Raw genomic sequence first — 22,257 nt, forward strand, 5'->3', positions numbered from 1 at the left:
CTGCATTAGGACAACAACGACATATTTGTTACTTGCTGCGGTAGCTGAACCCCTTTATCCTCTGCATGACCTGTCATTGCCACAGTAATTAGATGAAACCCACTAGCATGAGTAGGAGTTGTTTGAGCCCTGATGTGCCTACTCATTCATGCTTGTTTGTCATGCCTGCTACTGCTTAGAGTTGAGTCAGGTCTGATTCATCGGGGATGAATCAGAGGCGTGTGAACATGACCTACTGTGTGAGAGCTAAGTGTGTGAACACGATTTGGTAAAGGTAGCGGTGAGAGGCCATGTAGGAGTACATGGTGGGTTGTCTCATTGCAGCCGTCCTCAGGAACTGAGTTCTGTGTTTGTGATCCATGATTCAGCTACTACCACGCATTGGGCCCGAAACCAATGGACCCTCTCGGCTTCTTGATCACCCTTGTCCTCTGTCCAGGAGTTGCAAGTAGTTTCTGGTGTTTGTAGTATGCTGGAGGCCGTGCACAGCGCTGACCGTAGGGGTGGGCTGTGATGCGGTAGGCACGTGGCCGGGTAAACCGGGCACCCGTTTGGTGTCACGGAACCCTGTACACATCGTTTGGGGCTGTGAGCGAAACTCCGGCCGGATCTCCTCATGGATGGAACCCGAATAGGCGATAAACCTGGACTAGAGACTTGAGTGTTTAGGCAGGCCGTGGCCGACACCCACGTTGGGCTTCCGCTTGAAGGTTGCCGAGTACATGTCGTGTAAACGGCGGTAAGTGGTGAGAGCGTGTGTGAAGAAGTACACCCCTGCAGGGTTAATATGATCTATTCGAATAGCCGTGTCCACGGAAAAGGACTTCTGGGTTGCTTATATCAGTTCATAGACAAGTGAAAGTGGATACTCTAAAATACGCAAGATAAGCGTGAGTGCTATGGATGGCGTTCTCGTAGGGAGACGTGAGCAGATCCATAGTGGTGTATTGATATGGTGAATATGTGGACTCGTGTGCGCCACCTCAAAAAAGTTACTCGCAGTCGTAGTTCAGGATAGCCACCGAGTCAAAGCTGGCTTGCTGCAGTTAAACCCCACCACCCTTTTGTTGATAACGATGCATATGTAGATAGGTCTGATGTAAGTCTTGCTGGGTACATTTGTACTCACGTTTGCCTATTTTATGTTTTTGCAGAGAGACTTCGGTCTCGCTAGTAGATTCACGTGGACTTCGACGTTTAGCTTGATACCTCAGCTACGATCTTGTGCCCTCGGCAGGATCTGATAGATAGTCAGGCTTCTCAGCCTTTTTCATTTATAGTTGTCCGTACTCAGACATGATAGCTTCCGTTTGTGCTTTGACTTGTATGCTCTGAGTGTTGGGTCATGAGACCCATGTTTGTAATATCTCGCTCCTCGGAGCCTAATGAATAAAGTACTTGTGTCGTAGAGTCATGTTGTGATGCTTCGTTGTATTTGCACATATCGGGCATACTGTGTGTGTGATTGAAATGCTTGGTATGTGTGGGATCTGACTATCTAGTTGTTTATCTTTAGTAGCCTCTCTTACCGGGAAATGTCTCCTAGTGTTACCGCTGAGCCATGGTAGCTTGCTACTGCTCTGGAACACTTAGGCTGGCCGGCATGTGTCCTTCTTCGTTCCTGTGTCTGTCCCTTCGGGGAAATGTCACGCTTTGAGTACCGGAGTCCTGTTAGCCCGCTACAGCCCGGTTTACCGGAGTCCTGCTAGCCCAGTGCTACAGCCCGGACCCACTTGCTGATGACCGACACGTTCGAAGCTGGGTCATGGATGCCTGTCCCTGTAAGTCTGTGCCACTTTGGGTTTACGACTAGTCATGTCAGCCCGGGCTCTTTATCATATGGATGCTAGCGACACTATCATATACGTGAGCCAAAAGGCGCAAACGGTCCCGGGCAAAGGTAAGGCGACACCCGTGGGAACACCGTGCGTGAGGCCGCAAAGTGATATGAAGTGTTACTGGCTAGATCGATGTGACATCGAGTCGGGGTCCTGACAATATATATATATATATATAAACGGCCGCACAGGGGACACAATCATATTTTCAGGCAAACAGTATAAATATAGCCTCATAATCAAAATAAACATTGTTTTTACAATGATTCGATTCATCACTCGAACAACACATTCTTCGAGCACTGCACCTCTATTAGGTGGGCACCTTCTGTGACCTGCGCCAAGTAGTGCTCGGCCGGATATTGGCCCCCCACCGGATCCTGGGTTGCTATAATGGTGGCCTCCATATCCGTACAATAGGCTTTAACGCATGCAAGGGCCATTCGCGCACCCTCTATGCATGCCGACCTTCTCATGGCGTCGATCCGAGGCACGGCCCCAAGGAATTGTTGCACCAAACCAAAGTAACTGTCCGGCTTAGGCCCCTTCAGCCAAATATGGTCTATTACAGACCACAATGCAAGCCCGGACAGCCTGTGAAGCTCCGCTACAGCAGCCATCTTGTCACTTAACGACAGCGGGCGAGTGGGAGTATTGAATTGCGACCAGAAAAGCTTCTCCACTTCCTTATCACCCTGATCCTCGAAAAACTTGGCAGCGTCAGCTGTACTCTTTGCCAAATCCGCATATGCGTCCGCAGGACTCCAGCGTCCATCTAGGGGAGCGTACTTCAGATCGAAAAACTTCGTCTGCAGCAAGTAGGAGCTCCCAGCCGCGATTTTACCGGCCTGTTGAAGCTCCTCCCGCGCACCCCTGAGCTCGGTCCGTATTTCCTTGGTGGCAGTAAGTGCCTTGTTCAAGTCGGCTGAACTATCCTTATGCTCCCTTTTAAGGAGCTCATACTGGTCAGCGGCATTTTTTAACTCCACAACCATTTCGGCTATCTTTTCCTCGCTTCGGCGATGAGCACCCTGTTCATCTCTCAATTCCTCGGCCGCCTTTAGGGAAGCTGCATTGCTAACCCGAGCTTGTTCCTTGGCCTGGGCAAGTTCCGCCCTCAGGGCTTCCACGGCAGCAGCACGTCTGCAGTCCAAACACATTGCATTAATATTATGCCCCACTCACACTTTCCTATACAACATAATAAGGGAAGCAGAGACATACCCTGTGACTCATCTAACCGCTTGTTCACCAGCGTGATATCGGCATTCATAGATCCAATTTGCCTCCTTAGTTCGGCAACCTCAATAGACTGGTCGGCTGTCGGATCCTTAGACACCTGCGCACATGTACAGCGCAACCATTACTATATGATCCCCTGTTTACCTCCTATGGCGAGCAACCAGAGTATCAGGGGCTACTATCCATATGGAGCACACCTAGCGCGTGTCTTACAACCAAAAATATTGCATTTTTTCACTACATACCTCAAAGCCTCTGAGCAGGCTCGTAAATGCCTCATTCAAACTGCTTGTAGCGGATGAAATCTTCTTAAGCACCGCGCTCATTAATGAGCGGTGCTCCTCCGAGATCGCAGCTTGCTCCAGTAGGCCTGTCAGTACGTCCGGTCGGACATTGAACTGTGCCGGACCCTTCCCATCGCCCCTCATGAGAGCCAAACGCTCCGGGCTTAGGGCGGCTGACGCATTGGCTTCCGGCTTCGGCAGATCCGGACTCCTCCGTGACGACACCTTGGTGTTGCCCACTTCATGAGTCGGAGAGGTGGGTGGGGTCTCGCTCTCCATCATCTCCGGAGGAAGATCCCCCGAAGACGAACTTTGTTGAGAAGAGCTGCTAGCCGGACTGCAAAAGATGAATCCTGGTTATTGATCTAGGAGAAACACAGTACCTTCGAATTAATGATTAACTTACAGCTCGATGGAGGGCTGGCCCGTTGGCGGGCATGACGCGGTGAAGGTGCCCGTCGGGGCAGGGCCCCCTGGGGATACCTTTTCCCCTGGTTTGGGCATCTCCGTCTCCAAGTCTTCGAAGGCAGCCCTCTTCTTCCCGCGCGGGGAGGAGGCCTTAGCCTCCCCTTCCCGACTATCCTCCTTAGGGGAGGTAACAATTCCCCAGGTTCGGATGCGTAGCGTGTGGAGTTCGGTTTCTTCGTTCTTCCCCTAGTCTTTCCCTGAAGGCATTCTGCTGAGTACCCGGTCAAGCATCTTGGCCATGGTGGGACCAGGCGAGCCTTTGAGAAGTGGTGCCGGACACCTGAATCTCTCCGTCTTGCTGAGCAATTCCTGGCCATGGATGATTTTCAGAATAAACAATTATGACAAATACAAAACGAGGTGTCCGGTACCAAGGTTACTTACTTGGGTATCTAGGCGATTGCAGCTTAGGCCCGTATCCTCGGTGGTGTCCAGACACTCTACTTTCGGTCCGAAGAATAATTTGCACATCCCTTCGAGCTTCAAGCCAAAGAAGTGCTTAACAGTCCGCAGACCCTCTAGATTGAACTCCCACATCCGGAGAGGCCGGCGTTGGCACGGCAACATCCGTCGGATTAGCATCACTTGCATTATGCTGACAAGGTTAATGTCCCTCTCAAGAAGCTCTCGAATGCGGCTCTGCAGTATTGGTACATCGCCAGCGGGCCCCCAATTCCGTCCTACATCGGTCCAAGACGCTTGTTGTGACGGAGGGCCTGAGCGGAACTCGGGGGCGGCCACCCACTTTGTGCCTCTGGGAGCCATGACATAAAACCACCTCCGTTGCCATACATCGGATACTTATGGGAAAGAACCCTCTGGCCATGGGGCATCGGCATTCCTGCTTATTACGACACCTCCGCACTCCGCATGTCGCCCCTCAATCATCTCCGGCTTCACATTGAAGGTCTTGAGCCATAAGCCGAAGTGTGGGGTGACATGGAGGAAGGCCTCGCACACTATAATGAACGACGAGATATGGAGGATGGCGTCCGGAGCTAGATCATGAAACTCCAACCCATAATAAAACATGAGACCCCTCACAAAAGGATCGAGGGTGAGGCCCAAGCCATGGAGGAAGTGAGGAACAAACACGACGCACTCATTGGGCTCCAGTGTAGGGATGACCTGCCCTGGAGCAGGAAGCCTGTGCTGGATGTCGGCGGTCAGATATCCGACCTCCCTAAGTTTCACAATATCTTCCTTTTGAATCGAGGAGGCCACCACCGGCCTTGAGGGTTGGATCCGAACATATTGGAGGATCTGGGGTGTTGGAGCTTAGGTCTCGGGTGTTAGAACTCGAGGTGCGAGAAGGCGCGAGGAAGGTGGAAAAGAGGCATAGGCCTCGACCCCTTTATAAAGGGGGTGAATATCAAGAGTCCTCAGCGTGACCGCTTGAGACTTATCCAAAAATACATGGAGTCATACCAACGGTCATCGTGGGGTTACACACGCCCATATTGATGGAAATTCCCGTAATAAGGGGAACACGATCTCTGCTTTGACAGGATGTGCCAATAAAACCGCCTCGCAACGCGAGTTGAGGTGGGGCAAGAAACGCCGGTTCGTGTTGGACTAGGCCATGATGCAAGGGCACAACGTACGAAGATTGCCAGCAGATCAGATTTACGCTATGTTCCCTACAATGGTATGTGAAGATCATCTTGCAGATCCGGACACGGTTTGAGTGTTCGATAGCTAATTTGGAGTATTCGGAGAAGGAACCTGCCTTGCAATGCCAAAGACAAGACTGCGCGCCGGACTCATCGTCATTGAAGCCTGGTTCAGGGGCTACTGAGGGAGTCCTGGATTAGGGGTTATCCGGACAGCCGGACTGTATACATCTTCCGGACTATTGAAGCGTGAAGATACAAGACTCAAGACTTCGGCCCGTGTCCGGATGGGACTCTCCTTTGCGTGGAAAGACATGCTTGGTGATCTGGATATTGTGTTTCCTTCCTTGTAACCGACTCCATGTAAACCCTAGCCCTCTCCGGTGTCTATATAAACCGGAGAGGTGGGTCCTTAGAAGGCCGATCACAATTACAATCATACCATCATAGGCTAGCTCCTAGGGTTTAGCCTCTACGATCTCATGGTAGATCTACTCTTGTACTACTCATATCTTCAATATTAATCAAGCATGAAGTAGGGTTTTACCTCCATCGAGAGGGCCCGAACCTGGGTAAACATTGTGTCCCTCGCTTCCTGTTACCATCAGCCCAGACGCACAGATCGGGACCCCCTACCCGAGATCCGCCGGTTTTGACACCGACAGTCTTCCTCCGCCAAGTTAGGGCGTGGAAGATCCGAGCCGATGAACTTCCAAATCTACACTTCCTGTTTGTCGTGTTCTTCATCAAGGGTAATTAAAAGTTACTTTTACTGCATTTATTCTACTGGTGATTTTCATCAAATCTTCAGAACGTGTTTATTCTCCAACTTCCACACTCTAAACACCTAGCACAAATCTTCAGTTCTTGATCTGTTTCTCTAAGTGACGTTTTTCTTCATGATTCCTCAATTGTGTGAATCTCACAATCTGCAAAACTCTGGAACCTTAGTCAAAGAACGCTTAGTGAAATTCTTCAAGACACATCGGGTCAATTTCCTCAAACATGTTCAGTTTTACAAAACTTCTGAGAACGCATATGACCTCTCCAAATTCTTCGCACCTATACTTTGTTCACAGGTACACATATCTGCTGCTGAATCACTAGGTTCTCATCAACTTAACTCATTTGCAGCATTCCTCGAAGAAAAGCTGCATACTTCCTCAGAGAACTCAACTGTTCAAATTCCTCAGCTGAAGAAAATGGGAGATCGTAAAAGGCCTCAGAAAGGAGGAAAGAAGCTTGAATTCAATACTGCCTTTGAGATCCCTATTGACATCTATGCAGGGCACTACACGCCTGATGAGGCAACTCATGGCAAGGAGACTAAGAATGAGCGCAAAGTGCGCATATAGAGGATTGAAATAAGATGGGCAAGAGAATGGAGGGAGTACAGATATGTCACTCCCAAATACATGAAGAAATTCGCTCTTCACCCTCCATGCTCAAGACCTCCTCTAGCACCTGGCCAAAGAGCTGATCCAACAAGCCTTAAATGTGGTGAGGATTATGCTGATAAATGGGCCAAGCGGCAAGATAAATTGGCCAAGCAGGCCAAAGAAGCAGTGAAGAAATTCAACAAAGATTCTGCCGCTGCCGCTGCCGAGGCTTCTTCAAGCAAGAAAGCTATACCCAAGAAGCCTGCCCGCAAACCTCCAAGTTCCACAGCAATGCCCTCACGTCCAAGTTCTTCTTCAATGGCCTCATGGCCAAGCTCCTCAGTGCCACAGAGCCAAATTCCTTAGACTGCCCCAGTCCCTCAAGCTGCACAAATTCTTCGGGTTTCAAGACCCTCAGCTCCTACGGCAAAGTCCTCAGCACCTATGCATCTCGCCACTTGCCAAAGGACCACTGGCATATCAATTGCCTCAGGAACTTTTGCAAGTTCTTCAGCTTATCGTTCTTCAACCGGTCCCACTCTGCTGAAGACCAAGGCCATTGCTGGACGTGGCACTAGACCAAGTCGTCACAAGAAGCAGGTGGTCTTCCAAATCCCATCTGATGATGAGGCTGATGATGATGAATTAGCTGATATTATCAAGGACAGACAGCAGTGCGACGCTAGAGCCAAAGGGAGGTTGTGCCCCTTCTACTGGATTCGAAGAAGATCCTGGATTTCATCGACCTCTAGCACAAAGATCCCAATGCTCCAATGCCAGAGCTGGGCCTCACTCCTGGAGAAAGTCACATGGTGACGGCGTTCATAGCTGAGGAAAAATGGAAATATGATCAGGCTAGAGTGGCTAAGAAAGCCCAGTACAAGAAGCAGCGCTTTCTGAAAGATAATGTTTTGAGTTTATCGCCAGAGCAGCTCATCGGACTGCAATCTGAGATCAAAAAGTTCAGTGATGAATTTGACGCTTACAAGGTAGAATGGCTGGGAGCCAAGGTCAGATTCTTCAAAATGGCGAAGAAAATCACTTCAAATGTTGCTGAACCTGTGCACATTGAAGTCACTCTGGCTGAAGCATCTGCACAAGCCACCGAAGGAAATGCCAGCACTGCTGATGAAACTGCTAGTACTAGGGTTGCTAAAGAAATTCCAGCCTCTGAAGAAACTGCCAGGGCAACCACTAGTGTTGCGCCTGAAGAACCTGCCAGGCCAGCTGAAGCATCTGTTGCTGCGCCTGAAGAGATTGCTCAAGATAGGCCAACTGCATTAGTTGTGCCTGAAGAAATTGCCCCAATTTCCTCTACCCCTCCTGCACCAACACCTAGCCCAGTTCTTCCTTCTGCTCTGAAAGTGAAGAAAACCAAAGCTGTGGAGTGAGCTTCTCTGAAGAAGAGGAAATCATCAGCTGGTTCAGAATCTTCTGCACCCAGGAAGGCAAAGATTTTGACAAGTTCAATTGACAATCCCATTGATGTTGTTCCTCTTGCAAACATGCCATCAAAGGAAATTGTTCCTTTTGGTGAAGAATATTAGATTCTTGAAGAATCTGCTGAAGAAGGTCCCTCTGCTGCTTCCACAGAGCAGATGGATGAAGAAATTGAAGCTGATGTTATCACTTCAACTCCCCAGGTATCATCGCCAATGCCTCAGTTCACTGCTGAAGAGGCCGGCGTTGAAGAAATGGAAGTGGATGAAGATGTGGACATTGGGTGCACCACACCAGTGATGAATGATGATTTTTGGGATAGTCAACACCACAACTCTCCTCTGTTCACTCCACTACAGAAAATTCCTCAGTCCCCAGCACCAATAGAAGTTCAGATGGGCTCTGAAGAAATCCATAATGCCCCTTCCATTCATGAAGAGATTCCAACCACTAGTCCTGATGAAAATGCTGCTAAAGAAATGGAGGCCCATGCTGCAAATGAAGCAGAAACTGAAATTCCTCAGCCTGCGGCTCCAGAAATTGAGATTCCAGAGGTTGTACTGCAAATGACTGACACTCCTCAGCCCAAGCCAAAGAATCCATTTTCCAAGACTCCAAAGTTCAAGGCTGATGCCTTCTTCAATGAGCATGTATTCTTCATTGACTACAATCCCTATGATTCTGCTCGTCTGAGGAGGAAGCGCTTCTGGACAGCTAGTCAATCAAATTTCTATTCCCAGTGCATTTCAACAAGGACAAAGTCTTCGACTATGAGCATATTCCTCACTTGGATATGGAATCACTGCCTTGCTTCACACCAGTCCTCACAGCTATTCATGATGCTGGAGTGCTAAACTTCTAAACGGACATTTGTGATTGGAATGAAGAACTCATTCTTCAATTCTATGCGACGCTGCAATTCACTGGCAATGCTAAAGATGTGAATTCATGGGTGTTGGACTGGATGACAGAAAATACTGACTATAAGGCACCGGCCACTAAATTGCTTCATGCCCTGCCTGTCAGTCCTCCCCCAGAAGGTGCACATCTCATCTATTCTGAAACTGAACTGTCTGATCACCTTATGCAAGTGTTGGTGAAGCCATTGAAGCCTGGTCAAACCTCAAGGACAAAGTTCCTTGTGAAGGAATTGCAATATGTGCCCAGGACTGTCTACCGCATTCTCACAAAGACATTGTGTCCAATCAAAGGCCATGACCCGAATGATGAAGAAGTCGTTGGCATCATGAAGAATTTTCTTTTCAACATCATGCACGGTATTCCTGTGAACTACCATGATTTCTTCATGAAGAATTTGGCAAAGGTTGCTATGTACCCTTTTGAGTTGAAGCTTTACGCTCCTTGGATTATGAGATTTATCAGACCAAGGTCTTCACTCAACTAGAAAGCTGATACACTCAACCATGGCAGCTACTTGCCCCCAATTGAAGTCCTCAAGCGGACATTTTCCTCAGCTGATGAGAACTGCAAGGCCACTACTATTATTAATGAGGGAAATCGTCCATTGGATGGACAATTTCACAAAGCTGCTTCATACTCCACCAATGATGACTCTGCTACTCATGATTCTGCCACCAATGCATCTAAGCAAAGTCCTCACGCAACAACTCCAAGGGTGATGACTGATCATGAGCTTCTCCTCAGTCTTCATCAAAAGGTGGATCACAATCATAAATGGGTAAAACGTCAGTTTGGTTCAATTCTTCACAACATGACTGCCACATATAATTCAGTGAAGAAGAACCATTACTACCTTAGCGAAGTTTTTGATCGCACCTGGGCTATTCTGTCTCACCTATACGGTGATGAGGATCTCAAGCAGATGGGCTTCAAGCAGGACTTCGGCTGGTCTAAGCCTCCCCCGAAGAAATTCAATAATGTTGAAGTTTCTCCTTTGATGCCCAGCTCATATTCCTCATCCCGAGATACTGATGAAAATGAAGATCTGGACAACACTGCGGCAGGCCCTGCTACATCAACCGACCCCAACAACGCTGATGCTCCTCCATCGACTTCGTGATGAAATTCTTCAAGGGCGTTAGTCCTCACTTTTTGTCCCTTTTGGTCATTTGATGACAAAGGGGGAGAAATTTGAGTTAGTCTTCAAGCGGGTCTATATACATGGGCATTTTTTTGTTAAGTTGCAACTCTTGCTCTTCTGAAGCGTTTGTTGATTGAGCTGTAAACTTAAGTCCGATGGTGACCTGATACTCTTGCTCTGTTTTTCTACATGCTATTTCCTCTTATATGTTATGCACGCATGCTGAATTACATCGGTCACCATATTTCATCATGCATTTCAAATTCTTCATTCCATATGTTAAATGCGTGTATGAAATACAAGATATAGGGGGAGTTCTCCATGATTCTACTCCTCAAATGTGCATTGCTTCAAAAGAAAAATTCCTCACTATGCACATCCTCAGGGGGAGTTCTTCTATATCTTGCAATCAAATTCCTCAATATTGAGTACTTTTAATTCATATGTTTATCGCCGTTGAAAACTTAACCTATATTGTCATCAATCACCAAAAAGGGGGAGATTGTAAGTGCATCTAGTGCCCCTTAGTGATTTTAGTGTATTGAAGAATTATAGGTTAAGGGACTAATGTGTTTGTGAGTGTACACAGGTTCTATAAGTCGATGAGGAGTTTGATATTTACAGTGAAAATCGACCCCTAAAAATGAATGTCTTCGACTGAAGACTTCAGTTCTCCTGAAGACTTTGAAAGTGAAGAAATTGGTGTGACCTTGAAGACTTGGATATTCATGCGAGGAATCTAAAGCGTGAAGACTTTTGTTTTTGCAGTTTCTTTTTTCTCTTTCTTGAGTCATAGGAAAAACTGTACTGTTAAAGGGGGTCGAGGTAATACTAAGGAAACTGATTTCCAGGTGATGCTCATATCAAAATCCTACACCTACCCAATCCTTCGAGTGAAGCCATTGGAAATCTCTTATCAGTTCAGTCAATTTCTTCAGTGAAAGAGACGAAGATCTTCTGGTCTTTGAGGAACTTGTTCTAACTGAGGAGTTAGGAATTCGCCAGTGCGAATTGCCTACATAGTGAGGAACATGATAGCCCTGAGGAATTCAAACCTCAGAATATCCGACCGTTGCCGTGCCGCGCACCAGCTATTCCAAAATATCCTACCACCTAACGGTCATATCAGCCAAGGGCATTTATGTCTTATCATGCCAGGCTGCTCCCTAGGCTATAAATAGCCTCCCCCCTACAACCACTAGCTGGTTGGCTGCTTCGAGAGAAACTGACACTTGTCATTTGATAGCATCCCATCCTCCGAGGACTTTAGAGCCAAAATCATCAAGTGAGGAAAACCCAAATCCCAAACCCAAACCTACAAACTCCAAAGTGATTGAGCATCACTGAAGAGATTGTTCCTGTGTGGAACCGATGCTTGTTACCTTTGAGGACTGTGTATCCTCCAGATGGTTAGGCGTCATGGTCTGAGCATCCAAGAGGAACTGTGGATTGCCGAGTGACCAATTCTGTGAAGGCTTGGAAGTCACCTGTGAAGACTTACCACTACTGTTGGGTGAGGTCTGTGTGATCTTAGGTCAAGGAGAATACAGTGAGGACTGTGTGTCTGGGACTGTGTGTCCTCGAGTTTAAATACTCAGCTGCTCCAACCAGACGTACAAGTGTCACAACAGTTGGAACTGGTCTACCAAATCATTGTCTTCACCAAGCCTACTAGTTCTATTTCCTCAACCCTTTCATTTCCTCAGTTATGTGTTGATGTACCTGATCATTACTGTTTGAAGACTTTGACTGAAGACTTTCTCTAATTCCTCAATCCTATTTCTTCAGTCTGTTTTGTCTTCATGCTGCTTATCCTGTGTTTACTCTTTCTGTACTCTGTGTTTGTCTTTCATTTCATCATGATGACTATGTTGTTGCTCTGTTATGCTTATACCTGAGTACTTATTCCGCTGCAAGTAGTTCTTCGCTTAGGAATTTCCTCACCCTGAAATTCCTCAGTGAAGAATTCATAAAAATTGCCTATTCACCCCTCCTCTAGTCGAGGTAATGCACTTTCAAGAATTCATCTTGTGTAATTTGTGTCATGGGACTACCAATGCTGATTTACTCACTGTTCGTAGGAGCAGGCGATGATACCAGTTTCTGAGTTAGAAGTGGAAATTGAGGAAGGACTTCATCATCATATCTGTCAATGTTGTCTTCACGACCAATGTCTTCAGCCACGGTGGTGTAAACAACGGTAATCTCTTCAGTGTCATGGGCCTTTGTGGAAGCAGGCCGATGCACAACAAGTCTACGGTCGCGGTTGGAGGAGGCAGGTAGGACAACTGAGATGGGCTCAAAAAGCAACGGCTCTTGAGGAGCAAATGAAGCCGTTGGTGCTTGTGCCCTTCTTGAAGCCTTTGAAGACTTTGTCTTCTGCTTCTTCTGAGAAGGAGTGGCATCAGAGGCTTCTTGATGCTTACGCTTCTTGGCTTTAGCCTCTGCTAGGTTGGTCTTCTTCATTTCGGAAGCAGCTGATGGGACTTTTGTCTTCGAGCTAGTCATGATAGCAGGGAAGACAATCCTTGGCCTTTCTTGCCTTGGAGCCTCAGCCTCAGCTTCAACTGGCTTCTTCTTCCTGGCAGCCAACTTGGGATCAATGCCTGGACGCCCAAGTGTCTTTCACTTCAAGGCTTCATTGTGATCCTAAACACATTCCTCAGCATAGTATTTGAGACGCTCTTGGGAGCCCTTGGCTTCATCACGGCGGTTGAGAAACTCAGCCTTGAGGTCATCCATCATCAACTTGAAGTTCTGAACATCAATGACACTGAGCTTGGCCATGTGCTTCTTGAAGATAACCTTCTCATGGTAAATCTTATTTTTCTTCTCAATGACCTTTTGAGCAATGAAGAGCTCTTTCACTGGTACAACGAGCCGCGATGATGCTCGGAACCGTCACCAAGTGAGTTACTGCGATAGGGGGGCCTTCCCACATGACCCAGAAATCGTTAGGGATATGCCCTCTTGGAACACACGCTGGGCAAAATGAGGTCGTGTGCGATCCGCGAGCCCTCATATATGGTTATATGTACAATAGTGCTAAAAAAATACAATTATACAGGCGAAATCATTTCCGGTCGTAAGTACATCCCACACAATCAGTCCCTGCTAAACGTTTCCATTCGTATGTACATTCCACATAGTCAATCCAAGGAATACATTTCCGTTAGTATGTACATCCCACATAGTTAATCCGAGAAGTATCTATCACACGCGTTATTCTATGACCAAACGTTTGCGATGCGCACAACATCACAAACAGTCCATAATTTCGAAGCGTGTGTGATAAGGTGACTCTCGCAAACATTTAACAAGAAAGAACTGTGTGCGATGCTATTGTTAATCGCACACGATTTTTCTAGGCTGATTGTGTGTGTAGTGGAGATTGATCGCACACGTAGTGGTTCCTAGAAACGTGTGTGATCTCCATGTCTATCATAGACGTTTCTCTTTCGCAAACCATGTGCAGTGTAATCCCTAATTTAAAAACCACATGTTTTGAATTTGAAAGTAGGCAATCACATATTTCATATCCAACCATGTTTATTACAAATATAGGTTCAACCACGAATGCATAATTCGATGCACAGGTACATATACTGAAGAACTACAGAAGCACCAAGTAAAGAATGATGAACCACTAGAGGGAGTAAGTAGCAGGAGAGGTTGGAGCAGGAGTAGCAGTAAGACAGAGAGAAAGAAGGAGCAGCGGCTGGGGTTAAGAAGAGGAGCAGTAGCAGGGACATGAGGAGAAGGAGCAGTAGCAGTTTTAGGGAGAAGAGAGCAGCAACGAGATTGAGAGATAGAGAGAGCAGCGGCAATGCTAGGGAAAAGCAACAGCAAGAGGAGGTTGAGGGGAAGGGAGTAGAAGCAGCAGTTGGGAGAAGAAGCAGCAGCGGAGCGCAGGCTGTAGAGAAGGAGTAGCAGGAGCAGTTGTAAGCAGAAGAACAACAAAGTGCAGTAGCAGCAGCAGGTTCAGAGAAGGATTTCAGTGGCGTGGGTGCTTAGAAGAGCAGGCAGCAGCAATAGGCCGTGGAAGAAGAAGGCGGCTGCAGATCGAGAAGGGAAGAAGGATCAGCAGCAAGGTTAAAGGAAGAAGATGGGGCAGCAGCAGGTAAAGGAGAAGACGGAGGAGCAGCAAGGCATAGGAGAAGAAGAAGATCAGCAGGGGCGCGAGGTGCGGCGGTGGCTGGTGATGGTGGTGCTGGTGAATGGATGGTGGTGAAGTGGTGCTGGTGATGTGCGGCGGCAAAGTGGAGGGATGGTGGTGCTGGTGATGTGCGACGACAACATGGAGGGATGGCGCTGGCGGAGCTGGTGGCGCGCCCCACGCCGTCCTGGCTGTGGCGGTGGCCGAAGGTGAAGCAAACGGGGAGAGAGGAGATATGGCCAGGCCGAAAGGGGATTGGTGGCTGCGCTAGGGATTTTGGGGGCTGGTTGGATTGAGCCCAATCTTGCCCTACCAAATGATTGGCATCACCAATTCCAAGGCATGACCAAAAAATTGGCAAGTCATGGCTGTTTGGATTGTAGCCATTAGTACTTGCCAATTTTTTGGCAAAACCATTGGATGTCATTTGGTTTGAAGCCAAATATTTGGCACCTTTGACTGGCATGTGTTTGGTTTGGTTTCAAAATTTGAAAATTGCATGCCAGCCAATAAAAGAACACTTATGTGTAAACAAGCAGTCACATATCACATGCTACAAAAAAATTGAATTAACCAACACACATACGCACAGAAACTATGCATTTCCAGAACTTCGGAATGACATAATTAAACTCATACATTAAGTAGCTCATATATTCTTTGATACATGATAGACAAAATAAGGTTCACATCCTTTACCATACCATCTAAGACATAAACAGCCAGCCATGCACCAAATGCACTCCATACAAACAGTACATGATGCACCCAAGTTTGTTGTATATAGACAAAATATGCATGATGATGTTATCCATGCTCCCAGTACGTGCTAAACCGTTCCTAGAGATATAAACAAAGGTTGCCACAAACTCTATCTAACCACGTGGCAATTCTGTGAGCAGCCACAGATCCATCATTGCCACCTTCATGAAACTGAGGCTCAAAGTAGCTAATGACCCACTCTCGAAGAATTGGTTCATCAGCATAGTTAAGATAGCTACGAAAGATATATTGGTCTGGCTTGGATACATAAGCAACAATCTCAAGTTTATCCTTAGCTGGGATGGTAAGGGCATTGATCCACTTCCAAAGATTTGCATAAGGATCTGCAGGTGGCATTGGTTGCACAGACACAATTGGGGATGCAAGGGATTCAGCTAGCTTCTTGATACTGGTTACCATATCATCATTAGATACCTTGCCCTTCTTGTTTGCTTTGCCCTTGGTTGGCTTCTTGGAAGGTGATGATGATGCACACTTGCGCTTCTTGTTTAATGGATTGCCATCCAAGTCGACTTTAGGACTGCGACGATCAATAGTGTCAGAGTCAGCTTCATCACTGTTTGCTGGAATTAGATTTCCTTCAAGTTCCCTCACATCCTCGCTGTCATCACTACCATCATCCACATTAACAGTGGTTTGGTCAAGTGCAAGTGAGCCATCGGCATGAGATTGATCCAAGAATAACTCTTCCAATTGATGAATGAACCTAATGGGTCTAGTAAGATAATTGACTGCAGTTTTCTGCACACAAGGTAAGGTAAAAAGAGTAAAATAATGATGTAATGAACACAAAACATGAGAGAAGTTGCAGGTATAAAAAACACAAGAATAGACAGTGAATATGAAGCATACATATATATGGACAATAGCAGCTATGCACTCATTTTTAGATCAACCATGATATAAATAAGAGAAAAAACTACTAAGAACTTACATTGAGTCTTTGCTTTTATGACTCGGAAAGTGTGAATGTGAAAGTGGTTCTGTCAAGGCCATTGCCACTATTGGCCATGGCACAACGCACCCAGCCCCACTTCTCCTTGCATTGACGATAGTGTCGATCCACTTGGGTTTGAGTGACACCAAGCGAAAACTTTCCATTTAGAGCATGGACACATTGCAAGTGGTTGTTTCTTGAACTTGAAAGTTGCAGGTTTGTCCTTACGAAGGTCGATATACCACTCAAGCATAAACCTTGTCGCCTCGTCAGTCCAAGTTATGTACTTATCACGAGGATTGGAGTCCTCCTCGGTCTTCAGAGTGAGCTTATGCTTCCCCATGACCTACAGATAGGTCACCATTGCAAATAACTAGTTATTAAGAAAATGAGTTGGAAGCAAAAACTCTCACAAAAATGTCAGCATATGAACATGAAACATCATAGATCCAACTTACGGCAGGACAGAACTAAACTTATTTAATAGGACAGAGAGACCAGATTAAATTGAAATAAGTCAAACAATATTACGAGGACACGATAATTTACACAAAGTCATTAAAATAGAAACACTACATCGTTCAATTTTTCCCTCGCATGGAAATACATCAAAGGTACTGTACATCATTCAAATTTTCCCTCACATGGAAATACATCAAACGTACAGTACATCCTTCAAAAGTTCCCTCGCATGGAAATACATCAAAGGTACTGTGCATCCTTCAAATGTTCCATCACATGGAAATACATCAAAGATACTAAGCTGGGATAACATCAGCCTCATTGTCATGTGCACTCTCTCTATCTGTCCACATTTGCTAAGTGATTAAATCTCACTTGGCAGCCCACTCACTTATGTCAGCCTCTTGATCATGAACCCGCCCACTACTCCTAGGGAAGTTGGCATACTATGTCGCCTCATCCACAACATAATCATCTGGACCATTTTCTAATATCCAATTGTGCAAAGCACAACAAGCAACTACCACTTTGATCTGAGATTTTAAAGGTATGAAGGGCCTTTGAGTAAGAATCTTGAAGCGACTCTTAAGAGTCCCAAATGCCCGTTCAACTGTGGCCCTAAGTGATGAATGGCGGTGGTTGAACAATTGTTTTGGGGTAGTTGGATCACAATCTCTAGCAAGTTCATTTAGGTGGTAGCGCACACCACGATAAGGAGGTAATATCCCCGGCCTCGCAGCATACCCAACATCAGCCAAGAAATATTTCCCGACGGTCATGTTTTATTAACAGTGAGTTAAAGTCAAGTTGGCACAACATAGTGACAAACATGTATGTTACGTTGTATATGTACCTTCGGGTATTTTTAATCCCCCCGGACGTGTGAGGGCATCTTTTGGCACAAGAGAATCATGGGCAGAGCCCTCCCAACCAGCTAGAACATATGTGAATCAAAGGTCGAAGTCAACAACTGCTAGCTCATTTTGGGAGGGGTATGACTTGCGGCCCCTAAACTTGTCGACCATGTGGGCAGGAGAACAAGCCTTAACATGAGTGCCATCTAGTGCCCCTATGCATCCCTATGAATATGAGAAAGGAGAGTTTCATGTCAAGCTTGGGTTAGGTCGATCTTGTATAATCAGTAATAAATCTACGGTCTAAGGGTTACCTAAAAATACGGGTAGAATCTGTCCGGGCTGCTAGTGATTTTTGTGCGTGTGTCCAATGGATGAATTTGTGTGATGCTGACCGATCATGTAGTGTATCAATTAACAACTTTTTCTGCCTGAGCCTAATACATAGCTTGTAAAACACAGCTCGAGACATCCGCAGTTGCTTGATACATATTGCATCGGATGTGTCAATTAGCCTAACCAGGACACTAGTCCTGTAGATGTCTCTCTCAACTAGTGGACCATACTTTCTTCCTCCACTTCTAAATTTTCTACCATCTTTGTTTCTATACGAAAGAGCCAAGAAAACAACAATGACAGATAGAGTTCTCCGCCACAACATGGTGAGATAATAATGTCTTTACTGATCCAAGTCCATCTGGGTCAATATAATAAGTACATTAATATGAATGATCTAAATCATATTTACATTGTACAAAATTAGAGCTGCTTATAACTAATAATAGTGATGAGTAACTTATAAAAAGATCCACCTAAATCATTAACAAAAAATACAGATGTGTGCTTGACTATTTGTGAATCAGAAATAAGAGACAGAGATAATAAGTCCCAATCAATAATTAATCATATATGTCCAGCCGGCTCCTAAGAAATTTGTGGACAACAATGTCCTAAAACAGAGGTCATATGGACTCATAACTAGCTCCGTGTCAGATATCCTTCTCGTGTCTTAATTTCTAGTGTCTTGGCTACCTTATAACTTCACAGATGCTGCATATGGAGATCTAAGACTGGGAGCAGGGGCAAAGGGCATGGATTTTGTGTTGAAAATATGAGCAAATTACTACGAGAATTAATCCGAATTAACAGAAGATAAATCATGACTACAGTAGCAGAGATTGAACTAATCATGAGAACTAGCATAGTAGATGAACAGATCACATCTAGGGCACATACTAGAAACATGAGTTCTACCACGATCTCGAACAGGAAAGATAGAATCACATATGATGCAGCGGGAGCAGCACCACCGGTGTTGACGTTGTCGCCCATGTCATCGAGGATGAGGTTGCCGAGGTCGGGGAAGTCGTCATCGTTCGCGAAGTCGTCGCTGCCAGCAGTCACGTGAGTGCGCTCCCCAAAAACCTGATGGCCCCTCTCCCATACAGGATCATGAGGGGCGGGGTTCTGGAGGCTTGCTGTCTCTTCTCCCGGTGCACGCCGAAGGGAGGGATGGAGAAGACTTGATTGGCGGCGCAATCTGGAACGGCGGTGAGAAACCATACGAGAAACGGCGGCGACTAGGGTAGATGTCTGCCTGACTATATAGTGCGGGCCGCGTAGGTCGTGGGAGTAGACCCCACATCCGAGTCGTCACGATCCAAAAGAACCGGAAACGGTTCAGTAATTAACGCGTCCATTAATTATTAATTAATGACTCATTAATTTTTCCCGAGCAGCAAAAATATAGACAACGTGCATAGCTCTGTCCTCGGCTCGGCTCAATCCCGCAACCCGCGGCGCATCGTGACGAGGCGAGGCATGGCATGGCGAGGCGAGCGAGGAGGAGGAGCGCGCGTGTAGGTCTCCTCTTCTCATGCTCATACAAGTGGTTGGAGAGCTCACCTTATAAAGAGGTGCAACTCTCTCTCAACTTATGAGGTGGGACTAAACTTTAGCCTCACTCACTCCACTCACATGTGTGCATGAATGGGCCAAGAGAATTTCTGAATTTTAGTTGGGCTTTGGGCCAAAAGCCCACTAGCAAATTCCAACAATCCCCCACAAAGTCTCATTGGCACATTTCACCATTTGGTTCCAAAACATTGTTTATATACCGGTGCTTAGTGGAGACTGTGAAGTTGAACTTCCACTTAGAGATTTATGCTACACTAGATCACAACTTGAATAGTGGACTATGCCTTGAACTACAAGTTCTCTGCGAGACTAGTTTCACACAAATTCTTGACCGGTACTGTGCTGCCGCAAGGCTTCCCGGCGGGGCCTTTCTTGACTTTATTAGAGAGCACCCACTTCTCACAGACTGCGATGTTAACAGTCAAATAAGCCACTTGGAACACATTAAGATAGATATCAACCTGCCATGCAGATCAGGAGAGTATTGCATCTTCACGGAGTGGGATAATTAAAATAAGGATACTCTCCTCTCAGCTCACCAATAGCTTGTCTCCCACTTCTATTTCACGGGATATTCGATCACATAGAGTGGGTTACCACTATGGACAACTCATGCAGTGGGTCTCAAACCCATCTCCATCGATGCATTATCTATCACATTACGTGATAGACCCTTTGTGAAGGGATCTGCCAAGTTTTTCGACGTTTGGATATAATCCAACGTAATAACTCCGGAGTTTCTCAGTTTCCTGACAGATTTTAATCTCCTCTTCAGATGCCTTGAGGACTTCATATTGTCCTTAGAACTGTTTATGTTGATGATCACAGTTTGATTATCATAGTTCATCAGGATAGGTATTGGTTTTTCAACCATAGGTAAGTCCATCAATAGCTCACGAAGCCACTCTGCTTCAACAGTGGAAGTGTCTAATGCTGTGAGTTTTGCTTCCATAGTTGACCTCGTTAAGATGGTCTGCTTGCAAGACTTCCAAGAAACAGCGCCACCACCAAGTGTAAAAACATAACCACTTGTGGCCTTAATCTCATCAGCATCAGATATCCAGTTTGAGTCACTGTAACCCTCCAGTACCCTTGGATACCCGGCGTAGTGAATCCCATAGCTCGCAGTGCCCTTCAAGTAGCGCATAACTCTCTCAAGCGCACGCCAATGATCATCTCCCGGTTTTGACACAAACCGACTCAGCTTGCTCACAGCAAAAGAGATGTCAGGCCTCGTGGCACTCGCCAAATACATAAGCGAGCCAATAATCTGAGAATACCTCAGTTGATCTCTAGCAATCCGTCGATTCTTTCGAAGCAACACACTAGCATCATATGGAGTTGGAGAAGGCGTGCAGTCGCTATACCCAAAACGACTCAAGACCTTTTCCACATAGTGAGACTGAAGCAGTGTGATCCCACCATTCTCATCTCTCAACAGCTTGATGTTTAAGATAACATCAGCTACTCCTAGATCCTTCATCTCAAAACAACGAGATAAGAAATCCTTAACCTCCTTGATTAAATCAAGTTTGGTTCCAAAGATCAATATGTCGTCGACATACAGACAAAGAATAACTCCTTCGCCCCCACCATGGCGATAGTACACACACTTGTCACCATCATTTACTACAAAGCCGGCAGCAGTTAATGTTCTTTCGAACTTCTCATGCCACTCCTTAGGAGCTTGTTTAAGGCCATATAAAGACTTTAACAACTTGCACACCTTTCCTTCCTGACCAGGTACTACAAAACCATCTGGCTGATCCATGTAAATTTCCTCCTTCAACTCTCCATTGAGGAAAGCCGTCTTAACGTCCATTTGATGAACGAGAAGACCATGTGAGGCAGCCAGTGATAGTAGCACCCGAATTGTGGTCAGTCTAGCCACGGGTGAGTAAGTATCAAAGAAGTCTTCACCTTCTTTCTGGGTATAACCCTTAGCCACAAGCCGTGCCTTGTACTTTTCAATCGTACCATCAGGTCTAAGCTTCTTCTTGAACACCCACTTACATCCTACAGGTTTGCACCCATAAGGACGGTCAGTGATCTCCCAGGTCCCGTTAGCTAAGATGGAATCCATCTCGCTACGAACAGCTTCCTTCCAGTAGTCAGCATCAGGAGATGCATAGGCTTCTGAAATAGTCCTGGGTGTGTCATCCACAAGGTACACAATGAAATCATCACCAAAGGACTTTGCAGTCCTCTGTCTCTTACTCCTTACAGGAGTTTCATTGTCACCCTCAACAGGATTCTCAACGTGTTCCATCGCAATGGTGGGTTCAGGAATTACAGTGAGTTCCTCACTAGATGGAATAGGTATCTCCTGATTTGATGAACTTGACATATCCTTCATAGGAAATATGTCCTCAAAGAAAGTTGCATCATTAGACTCCATAATCGTACCAACATGCATGTCGGATACCTCAGATTTTATTATCAAAAATCTATAGCCAATGCTATGAAAAGCATAGCCCAGAAGAACACAATCCACGGTTTTTGGTCCAAGCTTGCGCTTCTTGGGAATTGGTATATTGACTTTCGCCAAACAACCCCAAGAACGTAGGTAAGAGAGTTTCAACCTTTTCCTTTCCCATTCCTCAAATGGAGTCATGGTCTTATGCTTTGTGGGAACTCGGTTTAGGACATGACACGCGGTCATTAGCGCCTCCCCCCACCATTCCTTGGAAAGACCCGATGTGTCTAACATGGCGTTAACCAAATCAGTTAGAGTTCGGTTCTTTCTTTCGGCCACCCCATTAGACTGAGGTGAGTAGGGAGGCGTCCTCTCATGGATTATACCATGTTCCGCACAAAACAGA

Source organism: Triticum aestivum, chromosome 4B, assembly GCF_018294505.1.
Source record: "Triticum aestivum cultivar Chinese Spring chromosome 4B, IWGSC CS RefSeq v2.1, whole genome shotgun sequence".
Lineage (NCBI taxonomy): Eukaryota > Viridiplantae > Streptophyta > Magnoliopsida > Poales > Poaceae > Triticum > Triticum aestivum.